This window comes from Lycium ferocissimum, unplaced genomic scaffold (assembly GCF_029784015.1).
Source record: "Lycium ferocissimum isolate CSIRO_LF1 unplaced genomic scaffold, AGI_CSIRO_Lferr_CH_V1 ctg23343, whole genome shotgun sequence".
NCBI lineage: Eukaryota > Viridiplantae > Streptophyta > Magnoliopsida > Solanales > Solanaceae > Lycium > Lycium ferocissimum.
This window is the reverse complement of record NW_026720916.1, coordinates 1-9,015: the sequence shown is the minus strand read 5'-3', so window position 1 is coordinate 9,015 and position 9,015 is coordinate 1. Positions and strand designations below refer to the sequence as shown.

At 42.0% G+C, this 9,015-nt stretch overlaps 1 non-coding gene across 1 annotated transcript; it reads left to right on the top strand.

Annotated features, from left to right (window-relative positions):
• Positions 1–8,300: 8,300 nt before the first annotated feature.
• LOC132043366 (small nucleolar RNA R71) lies at positions 8,301–8,406 on the top strand. The gene has a single exon (XR_009411785.1). It is a non-coding gene; the product is annotated as a small nucleolar RNA R71 (small nucleolar RNA).
• Positions 8,407–9,015: the final 609 nt, after the last annotated feature.

Sequence of the window (9,015 nt, the reverse complement as noted above, 5' to 3'; positions counted from 1 at the left end):
ATATATATAGATGCCTTCAAAATCATGTGAGGGGCACATGCCCTCTCTTTAAATTTTTTTCTAGAAATTTCCCTTCCTTTTTCTTTATTTTTGTTCTAGATTTTCTTTAAATTCCCGTTTTACCCCTCGACTTTTCTCAATATTACCATTTTGTCCCTGACCTTCCGCATTATTTTCACGGCCCATTTTGCGAATTTCTCTTCTTGCCCCTAGCCTTTCTCAATGTTTCCGTCCAATAATATTCATAAATAATATTCATAACCAACTTATGCACTAAAATAATTTTGAAAATGGTCTCGCCCTTAACTTTCCCCGACGACTTCAAAATCTCCAAACGTACAAAATACGGGCTATAACATGGGTGGTCTCGTCAAAATCGTACGGAGCCTCGGCTCCGTCCAACCGTGAGCACCGAAAAACCTCGGAGCTACCGGCTCCCGAATACCACCACCTGATCTCCCCTGAAAACGCGGGGGTGTACCCCGTGACCGGGGAGGATATCCGCCTGCTGGCGATGAGGGCATGCGCTCGGAAATCCCCGAATACCCGAGGACGATCTAGCCCTCTTGGGCTGGCCCTTGTCATCAACTCTATCGGCCGGGCGCCCTCTCCGCGTCGTCCTCCATGCTGCAGGGCGTGAGCATGTGCGGGCGATATCCATCTTAGGACCGAGTCGCTACACCTGGCAGCTATCAACGAAGGAAATCTTGATCTGCCCCCACCATATATCCGTGCATCCGGTCGGTAATGCTAGCTACATATGCGGCGCATATGCGGCCGGTGAATCAAACTCTAGGCTGTACTCCCGAACTGGCCTGCCCCCCCGCCGGCGGCGAGGTAAACCGATCTGCCCGGCTCGCCTCACCTCCGGAGGCGAGGAAAATGGGCGAGAAAAGCCTCGTAAACTCGGGCCCACACGGTACGGAGGGGCACCTGCACCTTCGGACAGCATCCCGACTCGTACCGCTAGCTGCCACATCGTGCAACCGGTATGACGCCATCTCAAACCGACTCGGTGCATCGAAGCACTAATCGGTCGCGGTCCGCTGCATACGTCGGATAAAACTCATAAGGGTCTCCTTCGGGCTTTGACCCGAAGAACTGCGGTGGGCGGTGTCGAAATCACGAGCTGCGCGTGACTATCGCGCCGTCCGCACGATCACCGTGTACCGTGGGCTCGCCCTCGCTACCAATCGTGTCAATAAGCGAACCGCACTCTCGCAGGTCCCATCATCCGCCGCCCCCCGGCCGCGCTCGGAGGCTGTGCCGGGGCCGGGATGAGCCGGTGGAGCCGCCGATGCCGGGCGCCGTAGTCGCCACAAATCCTCGATGCGGCGGCGCTAGCAGAACTAGCCGTCGGAGGCACAATCGGCTCTATCTCGAGCACAGCCCTAGTAGTCGCCGGCTCGGCCGGGTCTCCATTAGCATTTTGTGGGTACTGCCCTTCCAGGCGGTATGGCTCCCTCGGAGGCATCGGCGAAAGCAGGCATTTCGTCAGAAAAGAGTCATCCCGATAACACAGCTCTATCGCACGATCTAAGATCAGAAGAAAAGACAACATCCTAAATGTCGCTTCAGCTACGCTATAGATGTAGCACAACACATCGATAAACAAGACTCTACTAGACACGATCTGTGGACACTCCGAGGACAAACCGCTCTGATACCACTTAAATCGTCACGACCCAACCCCGTAGGCCGTGACTAGTGCCCGATCTGAGCACCCAAACACACCTATCAAACGCTATCACAAATTATATCAAACGCATCCAAGTATATACGGCTTGATAAGACCGAGTTCCAAATTTATACAGATTTCCATAAAAATTTCGGCAGAGTTTCATTTGTTTTTACCGACTATCCAAAATAACCATACGCAAAAAATACCAACAAAGGCCACGCGAGGACGACAGAGCAACATATATATATATATATATATATATATATATATCGGGCCGACAAGGCTGCGCGCGCACGAATAAATCGCCAAACACAACATATCCAAACGCAACCGTACAAAAGTAGGCACAACCCACAAACATGTCCACGGACCTCTAAACGGACGGACGGAATCATATGACGGGACGGGGCCCCGCCCGTACCCATGAACAAATATATACAATGCAACGATTTAATATATACCAAAAAATATAAGCTCCGGAATGAGAGGAGCACCCCAAATAAGGAAGAAGGTGTCCTAAACCGGTGGATCACCAAAGCGTGCGTCTGTACTGCGGGCATGAAACGCGCCCCAGAAGAAAGGGTCGAAAATATATACCGAGTATGCAAAAACGAGAAAATGTAATGTACAATCGAGATCAAATCGAACTAGAGGTACAAAAAGTAAATGCATTTCCAAAATATCAAAATGTTACTTCAAAATATAAGTCATGCATAGAACACCGGAAATATGGTCGCCAGCCGTCGATGGCGCCATAACACGACATAACACCGAAAAGTTTCAAATCTCCGAATCTCCGTCACATATCATACACAGCATAACGCCAAACACGACATAACGCCAAACATAAGTGGAACCGGCCCTCGAGCTCGGAGTCGGTGAACCATAATCACAGCATAACACCCGAAATGTATCATAATGCGCACGACAACGAGACCGGCCCGAGAATCGGCGAACGATATCATAGTAGGCACGAGGGAGTAGTGAGTAATCATATGCATAAAATCATTATCATAAATCCAAAAGATAAGTAAAATAGTCATATTCGAAATCGAAATAATAATTATTACTTTTTGTTTCAAAGTTATTGAATTCACAAAAAAAAGGGCGTCGCGGACCCACGGACGAGTATAGACCCGAACTGAGCCCGCCTATGAAAAACATACTCATTCTATATCATACAAACTCCTACGAAAATTTCAAAGCAATCCGAGCTTTTCTGAGAAAGTTATGAGCGTTTGAACTTTTGGAATCGCTAAAGAATAAGCTTTAAAATCAAAAATCAGCTTTCATGACATCTGTCACGACCCAACTCCGTAGGCCGCGACACGTGCCCTAGTTGGACACTCATACGTACCTTAACCTAAATTAGCAAAATATTACAAATAAGCGAAATAATAATTTAACAAGGACAAGTGGGCATGCAGCACGAAGGCCGATAAGGCAAATCCACAAAACATAGATAAACTTTAAACGTACGCAAATCTCACGAAACATATACAGAACCCACACCACATGTCTACAGACCTCTACGAGAACAAAAACAAAATCGTATGACGGGACAGGGCCCCGTCGTACCCCAGAATGAATATGTACATATGAAATAAAAAGTCTATACCAAATCATGGGCTCACAGGACAAAGGGAGCACTTCAAAACAGAAGACCGGATAACCTAGGCGAACGGATCGGCAAATCAACGTACGTGCACATCACGTGGCACGAACATAGCCCACGAAGAAAGGGGGTCAGTACGGGAAAATGTATTGAATATGTAAAGCGAGAGAATGTAATAAATAAAATTAAAATCGAACGGAATGTGCGGAAAGCTAACCGAGATGCATAAGTAATCAAAAATGCATATCGAAATCATAAGTAATGCATGCAGAAAACATATGCTAAAGCGGCCCCGCTATGGGACTCGGTGAACGAACATAGGCGCCCGTCTCCGCGCGCCAAACACATCATACTTCGGAGTAGAGAATATCTCTCCCGAAACAAATCATAACATACCAAATGGCCATATCGAACATAATCAACGGATATCGGCATAAAGCGTACATGGCACATCATACACCATAACCCATGCACGTATATACACCCCCTCACACCGGGCGCGGCGAACAATGCGAGAGACACGCTCGAGAACATATCCAGCCCGGGCTCGGTGTGGGAAACATTGAGGCATCCACGAGGGAGTAGTGAGAAACTAAATGCAATAAAACACCATAAAAATTTCCGAGGCTCGATGAGGCATAGCGGAGACAAATCAAGGTAATGAAATCGGACGGAATCATAGTACGTACCTTTTCGGACATCACGATAAGTTGTGTCGGGACAGAACATTCGGAGTCGAAGTGCATATCAAAACGTTTCATCGGACTTAATGGAATATTTAAAACGATTTTTAAGTAGTAAATAGAAGAGTAGTAAAAACGTTTCCTTTAAAGCCGTTGGAAGACAAGTCATAAACACAGAAGGGTAAAATCGGAAATAGTGGGCCCACCTCGGGTCAACCGAGGCGGCGGGCGTAAATTTTTGATCATTGGGCTCCATAAAGTTATTTAGAAAAGTTTCGAAGCGATTCGGATTCGTTTGCAAAAGATACGAAAGTCGAAGCATCCTTATATCCAAAGGCAAGCTTTATGATTCAATTATACTGAATGAATAGTATTCAAAATCAAACTCGAGTTTCTCGGAAGCGAGTTATCCCCCGAGGTCCCGTTTTCGGCCTAATAGGTCTAGGACGTGCCAAATAAAGAATAGGTAAGCTTTACATACCTTTCTGCTTGTTGAGCTGCACGAAACTCCGATCCCGTTTCGCCAAAAATCTACAAATGGTCATATTGACCAGTTACTATTCCTGAGACTCACAATTTCCAATCTTTGGCCAATATTGTTTTATAAAAATTGGGCAGCACCTCCCCTATACATATAGCACCCCCGAGTTTCAACTCGGCAAAAATAGTCAGCAACAACCCAACAACAACACCAAGAACATCAACAATCACTACAAGCCACAACATAACATAATTAACTTACTTCCCGACATAATGCAATAACTCCCATTCCGACTTCACACGTCCAAATCAATGCCATCATATTCACTTTCATTACTAACTAACATCATTACAATGCCATTCGAAAGCATTCCATATCATTTCTACAATATTCACATAAACTATACAAAATACAACTTTCCACCAAAGTCGTAATTTATCCAGATCCTCTAATCTTTAACATACATATTCATAACATATTCCTATCCTCCAAGTTCATCAAGAACCTTCATAATTCACACCTTAACAACTTAATTATCATAAGGTCATAAAATCATACTTAAACAACATAAGCTTCAACATTCCATTTCACTACAAACTTGCGTCATTTTTCCTTCATTTACATTACAAGATTCTCAACAATACAACCAACATATTAAAAGATAATTCACTTTCATTCGATTCTCTATACTACACGGCCACACCCCTACATTTCCATATTCCATCAAATTCATCCATCTTTCATTTCCAATATAAATTCCATCATAAGCACAACTAAAATACAACATAAAACTCAACATAATTACACCACACATATTCGGCCACATGCATACATTCATATTCACCATGCAAACTTCCATATTCTCATAATTTCTACTTATTTCCATATACCACAACACAACCAAACCTTCATAACATAAATAGAAGGGGTGAATTCTTACCTTCCTTTTCAAGTTTCTTCACTTCACCAATTCATCCAAACGACGAAACCAACGGGTTATCTTCCGAAATAATTGCACCACGTTGTAGAAGGACCTTGAATTGGTAGGAATATAGCAAGAAAATAATTTTGGGATCAAGATTTTGATGGGTGATTTTTCCATCACCTTGGCCGAATGGCCCTCATGTTTGGTTCTTGATTTTCTTTTGTTTCCTCCTTCTCTCCTTGTCTTGAATTCTCTAGAAAATTAATGAACCTTGGTCCCTTATATAATTAGGTTGTCACATGACCATGCACATGGCTTGGATTTAATTAATTTTCCAAGCCATGGCCGGCCACCCTCCTTGGGTTGGGCTTGGCTCCAATTTTTTTTTCATTTTCCAAGTCCAAAATCCTTAGCCCACATTTTGGTAATTCATGAAACCATTTTCCACAATTCCAATTTTGCCCTTAGTCTTTTCCGATATTTCCACATCTACGTTTTCCATAGCCAACCTATGAACCAAACAAAATCAATACATTACAATGTCCTTAACCTTCCTTAATATTTCTAGTCAATATTTCCTTAAACATCCCATGCACACTAAGTAGAATCCAATTAGAACCTTAATTCCTACCATTCCGAATCATTTTCAATTTTTCCGAATACGCATAAAATGCGAGGTATAACAACATCTTTACAAATTATGAATTCCAAGGGTATAAGGATCAATGTTATGGCATATGGGCACAAGAATACCAAGGAAACACGTGCGAATCATAAACAAGCTCGGGTTGCGAGAATAGAGTTTCTTAGAGGCTCGTATCATAGCCTACTTTAACTAAGGCATGCCAAAAAAAAGAAAGGTTACTTTACATACCTCAAACGCTCTCCAATATGATCCAACTCAAGCTAAGTCCAAACTATGATTCGGGCTGCCCACGATCTAAAAATATGCCATAAAACGCCAAACATTAGCTAAAGACTTTTTGGGCATTAAATTCCAATTTCGCCCTTAATTCTACAGAAATTCGGGCAGCATTTCCCCTGTAAATAGGCTACCCCGAGAATTTAACTCGGCCATATCAATCAACAACAACAACAACAACCAACCTAACAACATTAATAATTAATCCGAAAGGTAATACAACAATAATAGCTCTCTTTGCCATCATTTATCAACTTTCATAAATTCAATTCGACGACTTACCTTCAAAGCCAAAATCGACGCTTATATGTTCACATACTAACCCGAACCCATACCAACAACATTTCAAGACATTCTAAGCAATTCATACAACATTTCCAACAATCCATAAATTTTCCCAAGCTACCCGAAACAGCCCCTAACCGAGACAGCCCCTCTAACTTTTTCTTCATTTCCAAATCATGGTTTGTATCCACAATTTACATTCTAACAATGCTATCTCATCAATATACCAATTACATTAAACATACAATAACCTGCAAAAACAGTCCGCAACATTAACAACATCATTTTGAGTCAATAACCATTCATTTCCAACCTAGAATTCATAGCGACGACGACTAAAGCATTAAGCGACATTCATTCGTTCATTGTCATATAATGTGACCCATTTCAATCAACACTACACATACACATATATGGATGATTCCCAATTGTTCTTCACCTTACAATGATCATAATAAACTAACTAAGCATTAATTCATCAATTCAATATCACACCACACACACACACACCACGGCTCAAGCACCACAAACCCAACTCATCTCCAACATTCCATATTTCATGATTTTCAACCATATTAACATACTACAACATGAATATAACCTTCATAACACAAAAACAAGATCAAATCTTACCTTTTTCTCTTCAACTTCCAATAGCCTAGGGTTTCCAAAAGATGAAAAATAATAGGTTGATCGCTCCAACGATGCTTCCCGCTACTTAGGGACCTCAATATAGTGGGTTTACATCAACAAAATAATTTTAGAAAGACAAGAAATGGGGTTGAATTTTTGGTCAGCTGGCCGAGAGCCTCACTTGGAGGTTTTCAGCTTCTCTTTTTTTTTTTGCAAGTGTTGGAATGAACTAAAGATGACTAGCAAGTCATCTTTTAATCCCCCCTTGAGTTGTACAAAAATATTGGCCCACATTAATGAGTTGGATCACTTAAAAGATGACACAAAATTGTGTGGGCACCACACTCCACTATACACGGCCAACATGGAAAAAGTGGATGATTTTCAACTTCCAATTTTATCACTTTTGGTCCCAAATTTTCCTAATTGTTCCATACCAATAAATTCATGCACAACTTATATCTCAAAATAAAATCAAAGGTCAAGAATCCGACTTTGTATTCCGAAATAGTTTTGTCCTTAACTTACCATAATTAATCCGGATTATTCCAATGTACAAAAATACGGGTTCTAACACCCTAACCTTGCTGAGGTCTCCATTGATTCTGACTCTGATAACCACCTTGGTAGTTCTATCTCTGGTAACCCCCTTGAGAGTTATTAACATAATTAGCATCTTCAATTTGCATAGGGGGCCCATCGTGGAATGGACCATCTTGAGTATGGTACATCCCTTTTGGTAAAACTGTATCGTCCTCACAAATATTTACCTTCTTGATCTGGGATTCATCAAACTTCTTCGTCAGCAAGGAAATATTTGTAGCAAGTTCTGCCAATGTTTGCTGGGTATCTTGATTCTCCTTTACTATATTCTGGATCATAGCACTACCAAATGGTACCACATCAGCATTGTTTGAGTGCCAAGCCTGATTATGAGTCGTCAGCTTGTTAAGTATGTTGGTCAACCCGTCTATAAGATTTGTTCATGAAATAACCATCAACGCATTATTAGCAGCCATCGCGTCCAACTGGATCTAGCCCTCGGTAGAACTTCTCCATTAGTATGTGATCCGGAAAATCATGATTTGGGCTCTTCTGCAAATACTCCTTGAATCTCTCCCAGGCTTCATATAGTTGTTCCCCCGGTCGCTGCTTAAATTCATAGATCTTGTCACGAATTTCAGCCTTCTTGCTAGGGGGGTACCATTTTGTGAGAAAAGCAGTCACCATCTCTGCCTATGAAGTAATCGAATTTTGGGGCAGCTTCTCAAACCATGTTCTTGCCTCTCTAGCTAAGGAATATTTGAATAACCTCAACCGAATAGCATCTTGTGGAATGTCGTTCTGGTTATGATTAGCACACACATCCACAAAATTCTACAAATGACGTTGAGGGTCATTCTCGGTAGAGTTTCAAAAAGTATCCTTCAAGCTTCAACAATCGGTATAGAGAGGGAATCAATTTTCACGGTAACTCCAACTCGAGGCCGAACAATAACGGATGCATAGTTCTCCTCTTGGAACAAAATCAGCGAACATTCTCATCATCTGATTCATTCGCCTGATTGTTCAACCGATTCCCCTAGTTACCAGCACGTTGATTTTGCTGATTCTGATTCATGTTCACCTGGTTTACACAGAGTAGAAAACAAGGTGTGATAGAATTAGCAAAAGACTTCAATAAATCAAACACTATTTAGTAATTTCAAAATCGTATTCCCCGACAACGGCGCCAAAATTTGATACGCTCAAATTACACCTATTAATGGTATAATGCGGACGTTGTCAAA